The sequence below is a fragment of the Castor canadensis genome, chromosome 14 (genome assembly GCF_047511655.1).
Source record: "Castor canadensis chromosome 14, mCasCan1.hap1v2, whole genome shotgun sequence".
NCBI lineage: Eukaryota > Metazoa > Chordata > Mammalia > Rodentia > Castoridae > Castor > Castor canadensis.
This window is the reverse complement of record NC_133399.1, coordinates 65,135,550-65,153,044: the sequence shown is the minus strand read 5'-3', so window position 1 is coordinate 65,153,044 and position 17,495 is coordinate 65,135,550. Positions and strand designations below refer to the sequence as shown.

General features: G+C 39.8%; 1 pseudogene; it reads left to right on the top strand.

Annotated features, from left to right (window-relative positions):
• LOC109675740 (putative RNA-binding protein 15B) overlaps nucleotides 1–11,966 on the top strand; it is a 64,120-nt pseudogene extending 52,154 nt beyond the window's left edge.
• Nucleotides 11,967–17,495: the final 5,529 nt, after the last annotated feature.

The window sequence follows — 17,495 nt, the reverse complement described above, 5'->3', positions numbered from 1 at the left end:
AGTGACCTCCCCTTAATGTGACTTGTTTTTCATAATATTGCTGTATTTGCTTTGTCTGTCTCCTACATATGAGAGAAAACATGCGGTCTTTGTCTTTCTGAGCTTGACTTACTTCACTTAGGAAGTCCGTGTGGCCAAAAAACACACGGATGTTGAAGAAATGCTCAACATCCCAGGCCATAAAGGAAAATGCAAATCAAAACTATCTTAAAATTCCAACTCACTCCTGTTAGAAAGACTACCATCAAGAACACAACAACAAATGTTGGCGAGGATGTGAGGAAAAAGGAGCTGTCATACACTGTTGGTGGGAATGTAAATTAGTACAACCACTATGGAAAACAGTATGGAGGCTCCTCAAAATACTAAAAGTAGAACTGCCATATGACCTACCAATACCACTCCTAGGGATCCACCTAAAGGAATGTAAGTCAAGACACAATAGTGACACTTGCATACCAATGTTTATTGCAGCACTGTTCACAGTAGCCAAGCTATGGAAACAACCTAGATGTCCCACTACTGATGAATGGATTAAGAAAATGTGATATATATATATATATATATATATATATATATATATATACAGTATATGTGTGTATATATGTACATATATTTGTATATATGTGTATATATATATATATATGTATATACACAATGGAGTTTTATTTAGCCATAAGGGAGAATGAAACCATATGGTTTGAAGGTAAATGGATGCAATTGGAGGCCTTCCTTCCTTCCTTTCTTCTTTCTTGTTGAAGCAGGAACTCACAATGAGTCCTATAATCCAAGCTGACTTGGAACTGGAGGCCATCCTCCCTCTGCCTCTGAGTGCTAGAATTTCCAGGCATGCACCATCATGCCCATATTGTATGATGTAATTCTAACCAGTGAAAGTCAACGTCTTCCTTCCCCCACGGAAACAGTCTGAGGAGGCAATGAAGTGTGGTTCAAAAACAGAGACTGAATCTGTAACATGCTGAGTATTCTCATTTTGATAGTATTTGGTAGCCCATTATATTAGCTATTGGGGGAGGAAAGGTATAAAGGGAATGAAAATATAGCTTTCTTATCACCTCTGAAAACAGTACTAAATGGAAATTACAAGGGTTCATCACTCTTTTAAGAATCTTAGCCAACAAGGAAAGGAGAGTGGTAGAATGATAGATATAGAAGGGTAGGGTTGAGACTGTATGAGGATTTTAGAAATGATTACTTAAAAAATAATTTCTTTCTATCCAAATGCTAATTTCCTCAAACTTGTTCTGAATTCTTTCATAGCAACAAATTGAGTAACACCTGAATAAATAAGTTCGGAAAGGAAAAACAAAACAAAACAAAAAAAACTAGAAAGCAACTAGGCACCCCATCCTAATGAGATATTATATATAATTAGGGTATTTGTTTTGTCTTTAGTCTCTAAATATTTCCTTTAGTTTTCATTATTTTAGCAAAAAACCCCAGTCTCCATGCTGAATCCCACACTCTTGGTTCATGTGGGCAGGGCCAATTCTGTCCCTCTGCTCTAGAGGTGTGAACACATCCTATGCCTGGATAACCAGAATATTCTATCCCCCTAGTTGTAGGAATTGGCTCAGGAACTGATCTAATTCAAGACAGGCCAATTAAATCAGGATTTTTATTGGAATTATTGGGAGAGAATTGCTTTCTTTTTGATGTAGTTGCTAAGGTAATAGGAGGTCACTTAAGGTTAACTAGAGCTGCAGGTAATCATTTTTACCATAATCTGTTTAAGAATGAAATTAACACAGAGGAAGGCATGACCAATAGAGACAGAAGTTATGATGACATTGAATATTTGAAATATAAAATTTATTCCTTGACTTTTTAATTACATGAGTCAGTATGTTCTTTTTTTCTTGTATAAACAATTTTGAAATGTCTTTTCTTGTGTCTGAGAGTCAGAGTTCTGACTAATAAAACATTTTATTTTGATCATTGGCTTCTTATTGCTCTATTTGACTTTTCTCTGTATTTTAAATAGAAACACAACCTTTTTATTGTAAAATATACATAACATAAAATTTACTATTTTAAACTCTCTTTAAGTATATAATCTAGCAGAATTAAGTATATTTACAATATTGTACAAACATCCACCACTATACATTTAGTTCAGCCTTTCAAAGAAAAAGCAATATTTCAGCTAAAACTTCTTATTTACAAGCTGCTTCCTAAGAGGTCTAGTCAATTACAGTAACGGTAGATCAAAACCATTATATGAAATTAACTTCGAATGCAATTTTTATAAGAGCAAAGAAGTAGTTCATCCATGGGTCACAAAGGAGCTATTTCTTCCAGATCATATTGAGTATTGAATTGACATACTGTTGTACCCTGAGTGCCTTTTAGTTTAATATTAGTATTGTTAGAAAGGCCCAGTACAAGGAAAGCCTTATTAAGTAATGAAACCAGTTTAAGAGTCAAAATTAGAGGCACAAATGGATGTATAAACACCATTGGATTCCCACAGGCAAATTGAACCACCCTAATTCCTTGATCTTATGATTTATAGTTTTATCACCCTTCAGAGGTTTTAAAAAGTAATTTTGGAAACATTTAAAACCTTAGAGCAATATAGAATACTAGGCACTGAAGTGAATTGTTGATGGGGAAATACATTTATTAGAATGGCCTCTTGGGGTGTATGCTTGGGTGGGGTGTCTTGTGGAAGGATGAGAAAAGAGTATTTTGAGGAAACTGATAAGGGCACTAGCTCAGTTTTCATCTGGCTAAATCAGTGGTGGTTTTCATCTGGCTAAATCAGTGGTGGTTTTCACTTGGAATTTTAAGGGAAATATTGGAGGTGATCTTTTACTTTGTAGCACTCAAATATGCCTCTTTGTTTCTATTATCCGGATCCTTGGATTCCCTCCTCCTTCCTTCCCCACCTCTTTTCCTTCCTTCCCCCCCTCTTTTCCTTCCTTCCTTCTTTGTGATGCTGGGGATTGAACCCAGGGCTTTGTTCATGCTAGGCAAGTGTTCTACCACTGAGCTATACCCATGGCTCCTTTCCTTGCATTCCTTGACTAATTTCTCTTCTCATGTGAGCTTCTTTTTCATTCGTTTCTTTAGTTTGCTTCAGTCCCAGAGACAGAAACAGATGCCACTTAAACACATCCCCAAAGCTCCTTAGTACCCCAGGGTGATTCCATTGTACTCAGGAATCACATTGATTTCCCAAAGAAATTCAAGACTTGCCCTGTTCTTATGGCTAGCTACATGAGAATTTAGAAGTCAGGTTTCCTCTTATATGTGCATGCAATTTCCTTGTAGATATTGAATTATTATGAGCTCATCAGTTCAGGCCTTGAAGCATCTTTCAATGCAGGAGAAATGGTAATGGTCTCAGCCAAGAGTTCTTATTATGAGTGATGATAATCTATACTTTTTTCAAGTTTTAAGGAAGACCAATAGAAGAAAGTGGTGTCCCAAGGAAAAATCAAAGGAATTTACAATAATTAAAACATCTTTCCTGCTTGCTACTTCACATATTACTTGCTTTGTTGGGGTTACTGAGTTGAATTATGTGGTATTAATGTGTTGCAGATGTGGGGAAATACTACCACACCCCTGTGAGCAGAGTGAGGTTTTTCTCTGAGCAATAGATTACTCCTGGTGTTATTAATCCAATGGCCTTAACTCAACAAGTCCAAACTTAGAAAATATAATAGGGTATATGTATCCCATCTGAGGTCTTGTTCTTGTTAGTAATAGATGTAAGATACTGCTGAATAAAGACCATGCCACATGTGGAAAGGAAAGATTTATTGGAACCAGACCACAGGACTGTCACTCTTTCCGGTTCAGAGTGCAGTGGTTTGGCTGAAAATGGGTAGTGGACTTTATAGGAGGGGCCAAGCCATGGGGGAGGAAGAGAGTTTCTGGTCTCTGACTATCTGTGATCACCAGATGGAACTAGCTAGTTGAGTAACTGGAAGTTCCTGAGGTGTTTTTCAAGCAGAGAAACAAACAGGGGAGTTGGGCAAGCAGTCACAAATCAGGGGGCCTGGTTTCAGTGCTAGCCTTGAGAACTTCTGCCTGCCCCAAGAATGCCAGGGACCTAGCAATAGATTTAAAGAGCATTTTTAGGGAGGCAAGTATCTGGGTGTGGATACCTGGGAAAGATAGCATCTGTAGGAAATTTGACATTAACTTCTTTTCTGTCTGCACTGCTTTTTTTTTTTTTTTTTTTGCATTATTGTTGTGTCCACAGCATCCTGGGCAGCTCACCCTCTCCCAGTATACCTCATAGGACAAATTGTAGATACCTAATACTAGATGGGTCAGTTTGGTTTTTGCTTTAAAGAATTTTGACTAGTGGACTAGTGATCATGAGAATCTGAGTCAATTAGATGATGTGTGTATTTAACTAAAATGTGATTTATGGTCAGCTCTGGAGTTGATTTCAGGCAAAGGCAAGTCTGTGTTATAGCCAAGGAAGTTCTAGCGAGTATAGAGAGCTGATGTTCAAAGAGCAGCAGGAGAAAGGCATAGCAATGCTTTCAAAAAGAGCTCAGGGACCAAAGGGCACCCTTTATTGGTTAGAGGAGGTAATACTAGTTATTATAATAGACAAAATCCCGTGTATGACTAATGCCTTTCAGTGGTTTAACACAGTAGAAGTTTATTTCTGTTGCATTGTGTGCTCTGGGTTGCATGAGGAGCACCAATTGAATCTTCTGCGTGGGTGGGTAGCTTTCTGCTTAATCATTCATGGGCCTAAGGTCCTTCCCTCTTGAGGTTCTATTCTCTTGTAGTGGCTCCTATTGTATTTTTGATACTGGTTATTGTGTTAGTTAGAGCAAACAATGCTCTGTGACGGATAAATCTTCAAACGCCAGTGATTTAACAGAAGAGTAGTTTACTACCTGTCCACAAAAAGACCAACTTGAGATTTCTGGTTGGAGAACAGCCATCATGTGGTTATTCTGGGATCCAGAATCCTTTATCTTGTGGTTCCATCCTCCATTCCACTACCAAGGTCTTGGAATGCTCTCTACTGAGTGATCAAATGGAGAAAGAGAAGAGGATTATGTACGGGTACTATGTCCAGTCATAGTCCACTGATAAGATCTCAATCAGCTGGCCACAGAGAACAACAAAGGGAGGCTGGGGAACATGGTGTACTCATGTTTCCACCAGGTAGAGGAAGGTGAGATTGGGAACAGTAAGTTGATCTTTTTTATTTTATTTTTTATTGTACACTGTGGTATTTGCAAAAGTTCTTACACTCTAGTTGATCTTTATCACAAACAACCACTCCAATATTTTCTTTTTTTTTTAAATTTTTTAATTTTTTTAATTTTTTTTTTCATTTTTCTTTTATTATTCATATGTGCATACAAGGCTTGGTTCATTTCTCCCCCCTGCCCCCACCCCCTCCCTTACCACCCACTCCGCCCCCTCCCTCTCCCCCCCCAATACCCAGCAGAAACTATTTTGCCCTTATTTCTAATTTTGTTGTAGAGAGAGTATAAGCAATAATAGGAAGTTTTTCCCCCAATGGTTTATCTCATCCAATATTTTCTACTCTCTTTTATTGCATAACCATTAGGACTATGTGATTTACTATACATTTTACTTACTTATTTTTATTTATTGTCTATTTCCATTACTATAATGTAAATTCTGATTAAATAAACCAATGTTCAGCCACACATGGTGGGATAATCACAGCACTTGCTAGGCAAGCATTTTACCACTTGAGTATACCTTCAGCTGTTCTTTTTTGTGTTTGTGTGTATATTTTGCTTTTTTTTTTTTAAGTAGGGTCTCACTAACTTTCCTCAGGCTGGTCTTAAATTCAAGATCCTCCTATCTCTGCCTCCAGAGTAGCTGGGATTATAGGTACCACTGTACCTGGCTTAATTTTGTTTTGATTTGAGAACAATAAATGGTATTAATATCACTTTTACCAGCACTGAGTCTTTGAGCATTTTTTAACTTTTTGCTATAATTTATTTAAAAGAACCAAAATTAGGCCTAGTTCCCAAAACAGAAGTCATTTCTGATTTTAGCAAGTGTTTAGTAATTTAGTAATTGATACTCTTACATTTGTCCTTAATAAATCATCACTCTCCTCAGCAAGTATGAGAATGATAATTTCCAAGATTATATCATCTACTTGAAGTTCCAAGATGATGGATTGCTAATAGCCTCCAGAACATTGAGCTCTCACAAACCTGAAAGATAACCTTAGGTTTGTGGCAGCAAACCTGGTTGGCTTGCTAAGTAAGAGGTTGCCAATATGTAGACAGACCATATCTACAATGACCAGCCCCTAAAGAAGCCTTTTAAAAGCACAGATTTGCACTAGGCACCTCTAGTAACATGCGGAGCTGCCACAACCTGAGTTTTGTTGGCAGGTGTTCTTTTTCTTTCTTTCTTTTTTTTTTTTTTTTTTTTCTGGAGCAGAGTAGCCTCCAGTCTACAAAGATCACCTGATTTGCTAAAAATCAGCACATAGGGCTGTGAGTCTTGCAGGAGCTTTGGGAGTCACAGACTGTGGGAACAATTGCCAACTGCTGACCTAAGGACCCCTCTGATACCAAGAGAGGTGCCTACAAACCACTCAGGTGAGTTACCTGCTTTCAGTCCTGAAAGCTACCACATAGCCCAGCTCAGCTTGTGGGAATCTGACTGTACCCCTCTAGCTTATAAAATCTTGGTCTAATAAACTCAGTGAAGTCTCGCGCCTTGCCTGCATTGCTGACAGCTCAACCTATGCTTCTCTATACACAGGAAGACAGTATGGCTTCAGGCTTCTTAGCTTGAACCCAGGCTGTGAGAAATAATCACTCCTTTGATCACCTCCAAGAAACCTAGTAGCAAGCCCAATCTGACTGTCCACCCCTCCAGAGAGGAATTTTGGCCAAACATTCTGAGCTAAAACTCCCAGACTTCCCCAGTGGGGGAGGTGCTTAGCATCCTAGCTAAGCAAGCTGAATATGACTGCCCCTCTCCCAAAAGGGGTCTCTGGCAAAACAGCCTGAGTGGCTGCACACAAACCTGTCAGGTGGGGAGGGACTGTGCGGCTTTCTGTTTGGCCCAGCATATCTGCCTAAGGAGAGGCAGGGACTGAGAGAAAACCTCAGTTTAAAGGTACACAGACTTGCGTGGTGAGGGAGGGGCACGGGCCAAAGAAGACACTTTATTTTTTTTAAAAATTATTTATTGATTTATTTATTATTACTCATATGTGCATACAATGCTTGGGTCATTTCTCTCCCCTGCCCTCACCCCCTCCCTTACCACCCACTCCGCCCCCTCCCTCTCCCCCCTACCCCCTCAATACCCAGCAGAAACTATTTTGCCCTTATCTCTAATTTTGTTGAAGAGAGAGTATAAGCAATAATAGGAAGAAACAAGGGTTTTTGCTGGTTGAGATAAGGACAGCTATACAGGGAGTTGACTCACATTAATTTCCTGTGCGTGGGTGTTACCTTCTAGGTTAATTCTTTTTGATCTCAACTTTTTTCTAGTTCCTGGTCCCCTTCTCCTATTGGCCTCAGTTGCTTTTAAGGTATCTGCTTTAGTTTCTCTGTGTTAAGGGCAACAAATGCTAGCTAATTTTTTAGGTGTCTTACCTATCTTCACCCCTCCCTTGTGTGCTAAAGCTTTTATCGTGTGCTCAAAGTCCAATCCCATTGTTGTGTTTGCCCTTGATCTAATGTCCACATATGAGGGAGAACATACGATTTTTGGTCTTTTGGGCCAGGCTAACCTCACTCAGAATGATGTTCTCCAATTCCATCCATTTACCAGCGAATGATAACATTTCGTTCTTCTTCATGGCTGCATAGAATTCCATTGTGTATAGATACCACATTTTCTTGATCCATTCGTCAGTGGAGGGGCATCTTGGCTGTTTCCATAACTTGGCTATTGTGAATAGTGCTGCAATAAACATGGGTGTGCAGGTGCCTCTGGAGTAACCTGTGTCACAGTCTTTTGGGTACATCCCCAAGAGTGGTATTGCTGGATCAAATGGTAGATCGATGTCTAGCTTTTTAAGTAGCCTCCAAATTTTTTTCCAGAGTGGTTGTACTAGTTTACATTCCCACCAACAGTGTAAGAGGGTTCCTTTTTCCCCGCATCCTTGCCAACACCTGCTGTTATTGGTGTTGCTGATGATGGCTATTCTAACAGGGGTGAGGTGGAATCTTAGCGTGGTTTTAATTTGCATTTCCTTAATTGCTAGAGATGGTGAGCATTTTTTCATGTGTTTTTTTGGCCATTTGAATTTCTTCAAAGAAGACACTTTAGAACTGCAGACTAAAACCTGGCGACCAGAAATTGGGGTTTGGGGGGTAATCCTGTGTGCTGCTCATTGAGCAAGGAAGAAACCTACTCTTTTTCACAACAAGGAAGGAATTCAGACCTTAAAAATTATTATTTATGTTTTCCATTGTGTTACAATTTGTCTAGCCCTCTTTTATTCTAATTTTTTCTCTTTTTCAATTCTTCCCCCTTTTCCTTTTATTTTCCTTCTTCCCCCCATCCCCCCCACTTTCCCTATCTTTTCTTTATAAACTGCCCTGCTAGTGATTTAGTCTACCACATTCTTTTATCAGTATCATCCTTTTTGTCCTTCTGCAACCCCTGATAACAGCACCTTCCTCTACAACAACTGAACTATACTCTGCACACACTAGGGTCTTATTAACCTGCAGCTCCCACACCCCAAACCTCTTCTCCTCCTCTCCCTATCTTCCTTATCTTCTCCCCTACTCCCATTATTTTTACTACCTAAGTGTAAATCTTTATGCAAACAACTTTTATTTCTTCAACACCTCTCTATTTATAGATAATACTGCCAGGGTTTTATATTTCACATAAATATCTGATTTGGTACTGATTTTGTAATTCATTATTCCTACTTATAGCCCCAGGTCAGTGAATAGAAACAACACAACAACTGAGCCAGGACATAAAGTTAAGTCAAGGGAAAGACTTCATGTGACTCTATTACCTTCCTTACTACATCCACATGCTCTGTCTTGATGCTTCCACGTGAGACACAAAGAATCTGGGAATCTTCTGATCAAAGACTACACAAGCCTACGACACTATCAGTCATTTTGCAACCACCTTGGATTCCAGGAAAGTCAGAACTGACAACATCTTCATGACAAGAGACAGAAACTAACTCCAGCAGTAGAGCCTCCTCAGGACTCAGAATGGACCATCTGCCTGGTGAAAATGAGCCTGGATAACAACTCTGGAAACTCCTCTGGAACAAGAACTGAGATAATGACCAACCAGACCACACCTGTGACTGGGACTTTTTGACTATGTATACCTTTTGTCCCCTGCTCCCAGTTCTTTTGTTTACTTAAACCTATAGCTCATGTCTGTACTCCAAAGATGGCTGAAGATGGGCTGAGTGCTCACTCTGCCTCTTCCCACAGCATGTCCTAAGCTGTGTAATAAATCTTTCTCTGCCTTCAAAAAAATAAATAAAATTAGAGATGAAAAAGAGGTTATCATAGCATATACCAATGAAATTTAGAGATCATTAGGGAATATTTGGAAAACCTTTACTCAAAAAAATTGGAATCTCTATAAGAAATGGATAAATTTATAGATGCGTATGATCAATCAAAATTGAACCAAGAGGAAATAAACAACCTAAATAGAGCTATAACAAATAATGACATTGAAGCAAAATAAAGAGTCACCCAAAAAAGAAAAGCCCAGGACCTGATGGATTTACTGCTTTATTCTACCAGACCTTTAAAGAAGAACTAACACCAACACTCCTCAAAATTTTCCATAAAATAGACAGGGAAGGAATACTGCCAAAATCATTCCATGAAGCCTGTATTACACTCATCCCAAAACTGGACAAGGACACAGCAACAACCAAAACAGAATTATAGGCCAATCTCTGTAATGAACATATATACAAAAATTCTCAGTAAAATACTGACAAACTTATGAATTCAATGACATATCAGAAAGATCGTATGCCATGATCAAGTCTGTTTCATTCTGGGGATGCAGAGATGGTTCTACATAAGCAAACTGGTAAATGAAATACAGCATATAAGCAGAAGCAAGGAAAAAGGCACATGATCATCTCAACAGAGGCAGATAAACCTTTGACAAAATTCAACATGTTTTCTTGATAAAAGCTCTGATGAAATTAGGAATAGAAGGAATGTACCTCAACATAATAAAGGCTATAAATGACAAACCTATATAGCCAACATCACACTAAATATGGAAAAACTAAAACCATTTCCTCTAAAGTCAGGAATGAGTTAAGAGTGTCCACTTTCCCACTCTTATTCGACACAGTCTTGAAATTACTAGCCAGAACAATGAGTCAGGAAGAAGAAATAAAGAGAATTGAAATAGGAAAGGAAAGAGTCAAATTATCCCTATTTGCTGATGACATGATCTTATAGCTGAAAAACCCTAAGAACTTGACCAAAACTCCTAGACATCATAAACACCTTCAGCAAGGTAACAGGATACAAAATCAACATACAAAAATGATATGGTGAGAATGTGGGGGAAAAAGAACCCTATACACTGTTGGTGGAAATGTATATTAGTATAATCACCATGGAAAACAGAATGGAGGTTCCCCAAAAAACTAAAAACAGAACTACGGTATGATCCAGTAATACCACTCCTAGGAATGTGAGTCAGGATACAATAAAGGAACCTGTACACACTCATATTTATTGCAGCATTATTCACAACTGGTAAGCTATGGGACAGCCCAGGTTTCCTACAACTGACTTATGGGTTAAGAAACTGTGATATATATATATATATATATATTATATACTATGTATATCGTATGTACAATGGAATATTATTCAGCCATAAAGAAGAATGAAATTTTGCCATTCCCAGGTAAATGGAACTGGAGAACATCATGCTAAGTGAAGTAAGCCAGATTCAGAAAAACAGAAGTTGCATGTTTTGTGTCATATGTGGAAAATAGATCCAATTTGATGGCAGAATTGGCCTAGAGGGCCATAGCTGCTCAGTGCGCAACTGCAGTAGCAAGCACTTGTGCGTGGGGCGGGTGGGGGCCTTTAGGGGACGAGGCATGCCCAAGCCATGGGAAGAGACGCACAAGCGACTTCGCCTTTCCACTGACCTGGAAGGACAAGCCACTGTCTTCATGAGGAACGAAGCAGGACCTCCAGTTGGGGGTAGCGGTCTGAGCACAGCTGCAAGGAGATCCACTCCGGGGAAGGAACCAAGGAGTCAGGCAGCAACTCCCTCTGCAACAGCAGATGTGGGGCTGCAGCGGGGGCACCACCACCATTGCCACAACCGGGCTTCAGATTCTTCCCATGGAAAGAAGACAAGAGAGATTGAGTGCTATCATCGGACCACTGAGGCCCATCCCAAGGCTCTCAAAGAGCCAAAACATTAGAACAGAAAGCTAATGACTCGGAGTATGCTCAGAGGCTGCAGCTGGGTTGGAATTTGCTTCTAGTGTTGAAAAACAGCTGTTTCTCAACATCCATGTACATCTTAGAGGGGGACCAGGGAGTTATCAGCAGTCTTCTCAAAGACCATAATTTCAGGAGCAAGCTGACTCAGCTGAAGATGGCCTAGCCACCCTGACTGGACCTGCTCAAGGCCCATGAGGTCACACAACACATCAGGAGAGCGCCAGTGGCTAGCAATGCTCCTAGCCATCCAGGCAACCCCCAGTGGGCCTGGACCAGAGGGGATGTCCACTGTGGAGCCAGGGCTACAGAGGCAGCTTCTCAGGGACCTGGTCTCCTTCTTGAAACGGAAGCATGCTGCAGGGGTGATCAGCCTGCTGGTGGGTGGGGAAGGAGGGTCCAAGGGCAGAGACAGCACAGGCATGTTCTGTGCTGTCTCACCCTGCAACTTTTCACAGCACTGAGGACACTGGGCAAGCTAGAAGAAACGTGGTGGTAGGTATAGTAAGAGACACTGCCTAGCCCAAACCTGTTTTTTCCAGTTCCCTGTTTATGTCACAAAAGCAATTATTTTAAAATCTGATCTTTTCTCTACTCCCTTTGTTTGGACTAGCTACTGAGTTATTTTGGTTCATCTGGTGGGGATCCTGTCTACCACTAAAACTAAGTTCTTAAATTTGGGTGGGGTGGGGGCGGATTTTTTTACAGCCATGAGAAGGAACTCCTGCTACATTGGCTTCTACTGTAGGAGATACTTTCTGCTATATTCTGTATTTTTAAATTTTTGACTAACTGTATGGAGAGTTGTCAGTAAAGCCTTTGTCAGAGAATAGAAAAGAAAAGAAAGTAGATCCAAATACAGATACAAGCATTATCACACACACACACACACGTTTCTGAACGTGGAACTGTTTGAGGAGACTAAGGGAGGAGGAAAAGAGGGAAAAATGATAGAGAGTGAGTAATCACATTTGTGCAGGAACAAGACACTAGGAAACACACTGAAAGCTTTTGAACAACACAGGGTAGGGGAAAGGGTGAGGAAGAGAAATAGAGGGGTTAGTGATTAAAGTACAACATATTTACAGGCAAAATACCAAGGCGAACCCCCTCAACAATGAACAGGCAAACCATGAAGGACAGGAATGTAAAACAGGTCATGTTAAGGGGAGGGCACTCGTGGGAGGGAGAAGGGAAAGGAAGAAGGGAAAGGAGGGTGACTATGGTTGAGGTACGTTCTATACATGTGTGAATATGGAACAGTGAAACCTGTCAAAGTCATCTTAAGAGGTGGGGACATGGGAGAGGAGGAAGAATAAAGGTGAGGATGCACCAAACTAGGGTACATTATATGCGTATATGGAAATGTCACAACCAACCCCCCTGCAGAACTGACATACGAATAAAAACATTTTTAAAAGGTTATGATGGAAGGAACATGGAGCAAGAATCAGGAAATCAGCATCCATTCCAGACCTGCCACTTTGTGGTTTGGGCAAATTTTTCCTCTTTGTTTTTCAGCATCTTCACTTGCAGAAATTAGTGGTTAGCATCAGAAAATTTCTGATTTTAACTGAAAATAAATGTTTTAAAACAAAAGAATATCTTCTGGAAACTGATTTCTCTCTCAGAATTCTCTTTGACTAAATGCCTACATTTTACATATCTTTCTTTAATAGATCATTCAGCATTATTTTCATGTGACAAACACCTACGTGTTAGGTTTCAGGGATGCAGTATTGAACCATCAACAAGTTTATCTTGAAAGCAAGTTGAAAATATTGTAAATGAACAGTTTCCAAGTGAGCAATCTGTCAAGTTAAAATTTTGTTTTTGGGGGAAAAGATGCAGAGAAGTGAGGAATGAAGACCTAAAATGCAAGCTCTTGAGGAATGGTAGTCATCCTTAGCTCCACAAACTAGAAAAGACAGGAAGCTTTGTGTTCCAGAGGCTGAAGTTGAGATTAAACTCATTCCATTTAGAATGGTCCTTATTCCCTTGCGTGGAACACTATTTATAAAATGCAGTGCACAAAGAATGACATTCTTTAAATTTAAAAAAGAAATGGAAGGTGTAGCTTGGATTGTATGTAAGAAAGCCATAGATCAAAACAAATCTGCTTTATTTTTATAGGAAGAGCGAATTTTGTTTGAAATTATCTTTTCAGAGCAAAAATGGACAGAAATTCTAGAAAAAATTATTATTATTATTTTTTTTGTGGCATTGGAGTTTGAACTCAGGCCTTCATGCTTGTGAAGCAGGTGCTGTACTGGTTGAGCCACACCTCCTGCCCTTTTCGCTTCAATTATTTTGGAGATAGGGTCTCACTTTTTGTTTGCACCACCTGGACAGACATCCTTCTGTTTTAAGCTTCCTGCAGTCTCTGAAATGATAAGATGAATCACCACACCCAGCTGTTGGTTGAGATGGAGTCTCGAGAACTTCCCTGCAGGGGCTGATCCAGACTAGTGATCCTCCCATTCTCAGCCTCCCAAGTAGCTAGGATTACAGCTGTGAGCCCCTGGCAACTGGCAAAAAAATTATTTTTAATGACTGAATTTTCTTCAATAACTTTCTACTGTTTATACATAAAGAGAGTGAGCAGCAGTCTCAAATAGAAACTCTAAACCCTCACACTGACCTGTTTCCAGTGCTGCCTAATCAGCAGGTCAGTAATGCTCAGAATAAGTAGGAGTGTCCTGAATGACAAGAGCCTTCCCTTGCTGTTTGAAAGACTATTCATGCTGCTAGCAATTTTCACAAAGAGAGAAAACACTGACTAGAAGGGGGAATAATTCCTTTTCAGTGTCTATTCCTCTATAATGCCTAAAATAGTCTGCTGAAAAGTGTGTGTGTTGAGGGGGTGGTAGTAGGGAAAACTAATAGACAACTGGTTCTTTAACTGCTTAAAAACATTTTTTTAAAAAATGAATTGACTACAGTGAATAATTGTTTTGTGTTGGGTGGAATAATAATTTATGATTTACCAACTGCCAGACTTCCTCTTTTATAAATTTTTTATTAGGATGTATTCATTATACAGGGGGAAGATTTGTAGTGACAATTCCAATTAGAGTTATGTTGTACATTATTTACATTGCCCCCATCATCTCTCCCCCCAAACCCCTCCCCACCCCCACTTAAAGCATTGCAAGAGGTTTCTTAGTTCTGTTTCATATAGGTGTATGAAGTCCATCAACCATATCATGTCATCTTTTTTTTTTCCTTTTTCTTTTATTATTCATATGTGCATACAAGGCTTGGTTCATTTCTCCCCCCTGCCCCCACCCCCTCCCTTACCACCCACTCCACCCCCTCCCTCTTCCCTCCATCCCCTCAATACCCAGCAGAAACTATTTTGCCCTTATTTCTAATTTTGTTGAAGAGAGAGTATAAGCAATAACAGGAAGGGACAAGGGTTTTTGCTGGTTGAGATAAGGACAGCTATACAGGGCATTGACTCACATTGATTTCCTGTGCGTGGGTGTTACCTTCTAGGTTAATTCTTTTTGATCTAACATTTTCTCTAGTACCTGTTCCCCTTTTCCTATTGGCCTCAATTGCTTTAAGGTATCTGCTTTAGTTTCTCTGCGTTAAGGGCAACAAATGCTAGCTAGTTTTTTAGGTGTCTTACCTATCCTCACCCCTCCCTTGTGTGCTAAAGCTTTTATCATGTGCTCAAAGTCCAATCCCCTTGTTGTGTTTACCCTTGAGCTAATGTCCACATATGAGGGAGAACATACGATTTTTGGTCTTTTGGGCCAGGCTAACCTCACTCAGAATGATGTTCTTCAATTCCATCCATTTACCAGCGAATGATATTTCGTTCTTCTTCGTGGCTGCATAAAGTTCCATTGTGTATAGATACCACATTTTCTTAATCCATTCAGCGGTGGTGGGGCATCTTGGCTGTTTCCATAACTTGGCTATTGTGAATAGTGCTGCAATAAACATGGGTGTGCAGGTGCCTCTGGAGTAACCTGTGTCACAGTCTTTTGGGTACATCCCCAAGAGTGGTATTGCTGGATCAAATGGTAGAGCCATGTCTAGCTTTTTAAGTAGCCTCCAAATTTTTCTTCAGAGTGGTTGTACTGGTCTACATTCCCACCAACAGTGTAAGAGGGTTCCTTTTTCCCTGCATCCTCGCCAACACCTGTTGTTGTTGGTGTTGCTGATGATGGCTATTCTAACAGGGGTGAGGTGGAATCTTAGCGTGGTTTTGATTTGCATTTCCTTTATTGCTAGAGATGGTGAGCATTTTTTCACCTGTTTTTTGGCCATTTGAATTTCTTCTTTTGAGAAAGTTCTGTTTAGTTCACTTGCCCATTTCTTTATTGTCATGTCATCTTAATCTCCTCCTTTCACCCCTCCTACTTTTAACCCCCCTCCACTGTACCTATTTTACAGTCCTGGTTTTCATTATTAATATTTAAGTTAATGTTCGAAGGAGTGTCTCAGTGTATGCACACTGTGGGTGTGCTTTACTTTGGTCTGTTCAAGACCTTCCATTAATCTACCTTACCCCTTAACCTCCCTCCCCCATTTTCCAACAGCTTTCAGTACACATCCTAATATCCTCTACCTTCACATTTTATGTTACGTGATATAGCTGATACTCTATGGTTTTCTTTTCCTTTCCCTCTTTCCCTGAGTTCCATGAATAGTTCCACTGTTATAAATATGTTCTACTTCTGAGTTTATATATGGCTGTGCTTGTTTTTGTGTATGTGTTTATCTTTGGATCTGTCTTCCACATTTGAGAGAAAACATGAGGCTTTTGTGTTTCTGATTCCTGTTAGACTTCTTTTAGCCTAGTGATGATGATGGTGAGGGTGATGGGGCAGTGATGGAGACTATTAACTGAATGTTTGCTAGGTAGAAGCCACTATTCCACACATTATATAATTCCATAGTAATCTAAAGAAGGAGAGAGTATCATTGCCTTTGTTGAACAATGATGACATGAGGCTGGGATAAATTCTTTGTCCAAACATGCACACCTTAACATCCAGACAGATCTGAAATATGAACACGGGTTCGTGTGCTTCAAAGCCATATATAAAATATGCCAAAAAAGAGTTCCATTTTAGCAGGGCCTGGTGGCACATGCCTGTAATTCCAGCTATTTGGGATGTGGATCCAGGAAGATTGTGAATTTCAGTCAGCCTGGGTAAGGTCAGCAACCCTATAATGAAAACAAAATACAAACAAAAGGTCGGGGGCATGGCTCAATGGTAGAGGCAATGCAAGGCCCTAGGTTCAATTCCTTGTACCATGGGAAAAATGAAAAAAGCTCAATGTTATTTAAACTTGAATTTGTGAATGCCTAGGAAAATGTGTGACACAGTAAACATTCAAGCTGTGTGAATATTGAAAATACTAAAACATGTAATTATCTTATTTTTTTTCTTATTTTTTGGCAACACTGATTTGCTTAAGCTTCAATCACTGCTTATTGTACCTGTTATTATGGACTGAATATTTGTGTAATTCCTCCCCCCAAATTCATATGTTGAAATCTAATTGCCAATGTGATAGTATTTGGACCTGGGACCTACAAGACTTGATTAGGTTATGAGGGTGGAGCCCTCACCTACAGGATTAGTTCCTTCATCTGAAGAAGCCAGAAAGCTAGCTGACTGCCCTTCCCTTGGGTAAGGATGCAATGCCAAGCTAGGTCTGCAACCCAGAAAAGGAACTTCACTCTGCTCTGAGCTTCCACCCTTCAGAACTGTGACAAATAAATTTTTGTCATTATAAGCTATTCGATTTAGGGTACTTTGCTATAGAGTCCGAAGTGACTAAGATACCTGTTATATAGTCCAGCAAAGTCTGAAGCATGCTGTTGTCACTTTAGGCTTCTAGAAAAAGTCATTTTGGTATTTCGTGCCAGGTTACTTGTGATACCTTTCTCCATGCAAGATGTGTGTGATAATAAGAGAGCAGCTCAAGGACAGGGAGAGAAGGCAGTTGAAAGTCAAAAGAAGGTAAGAGCAAGAACCATGAAGGGGACCTATGAAAAACAGAAGAGTTGGGAGTGAATTGCTCCAG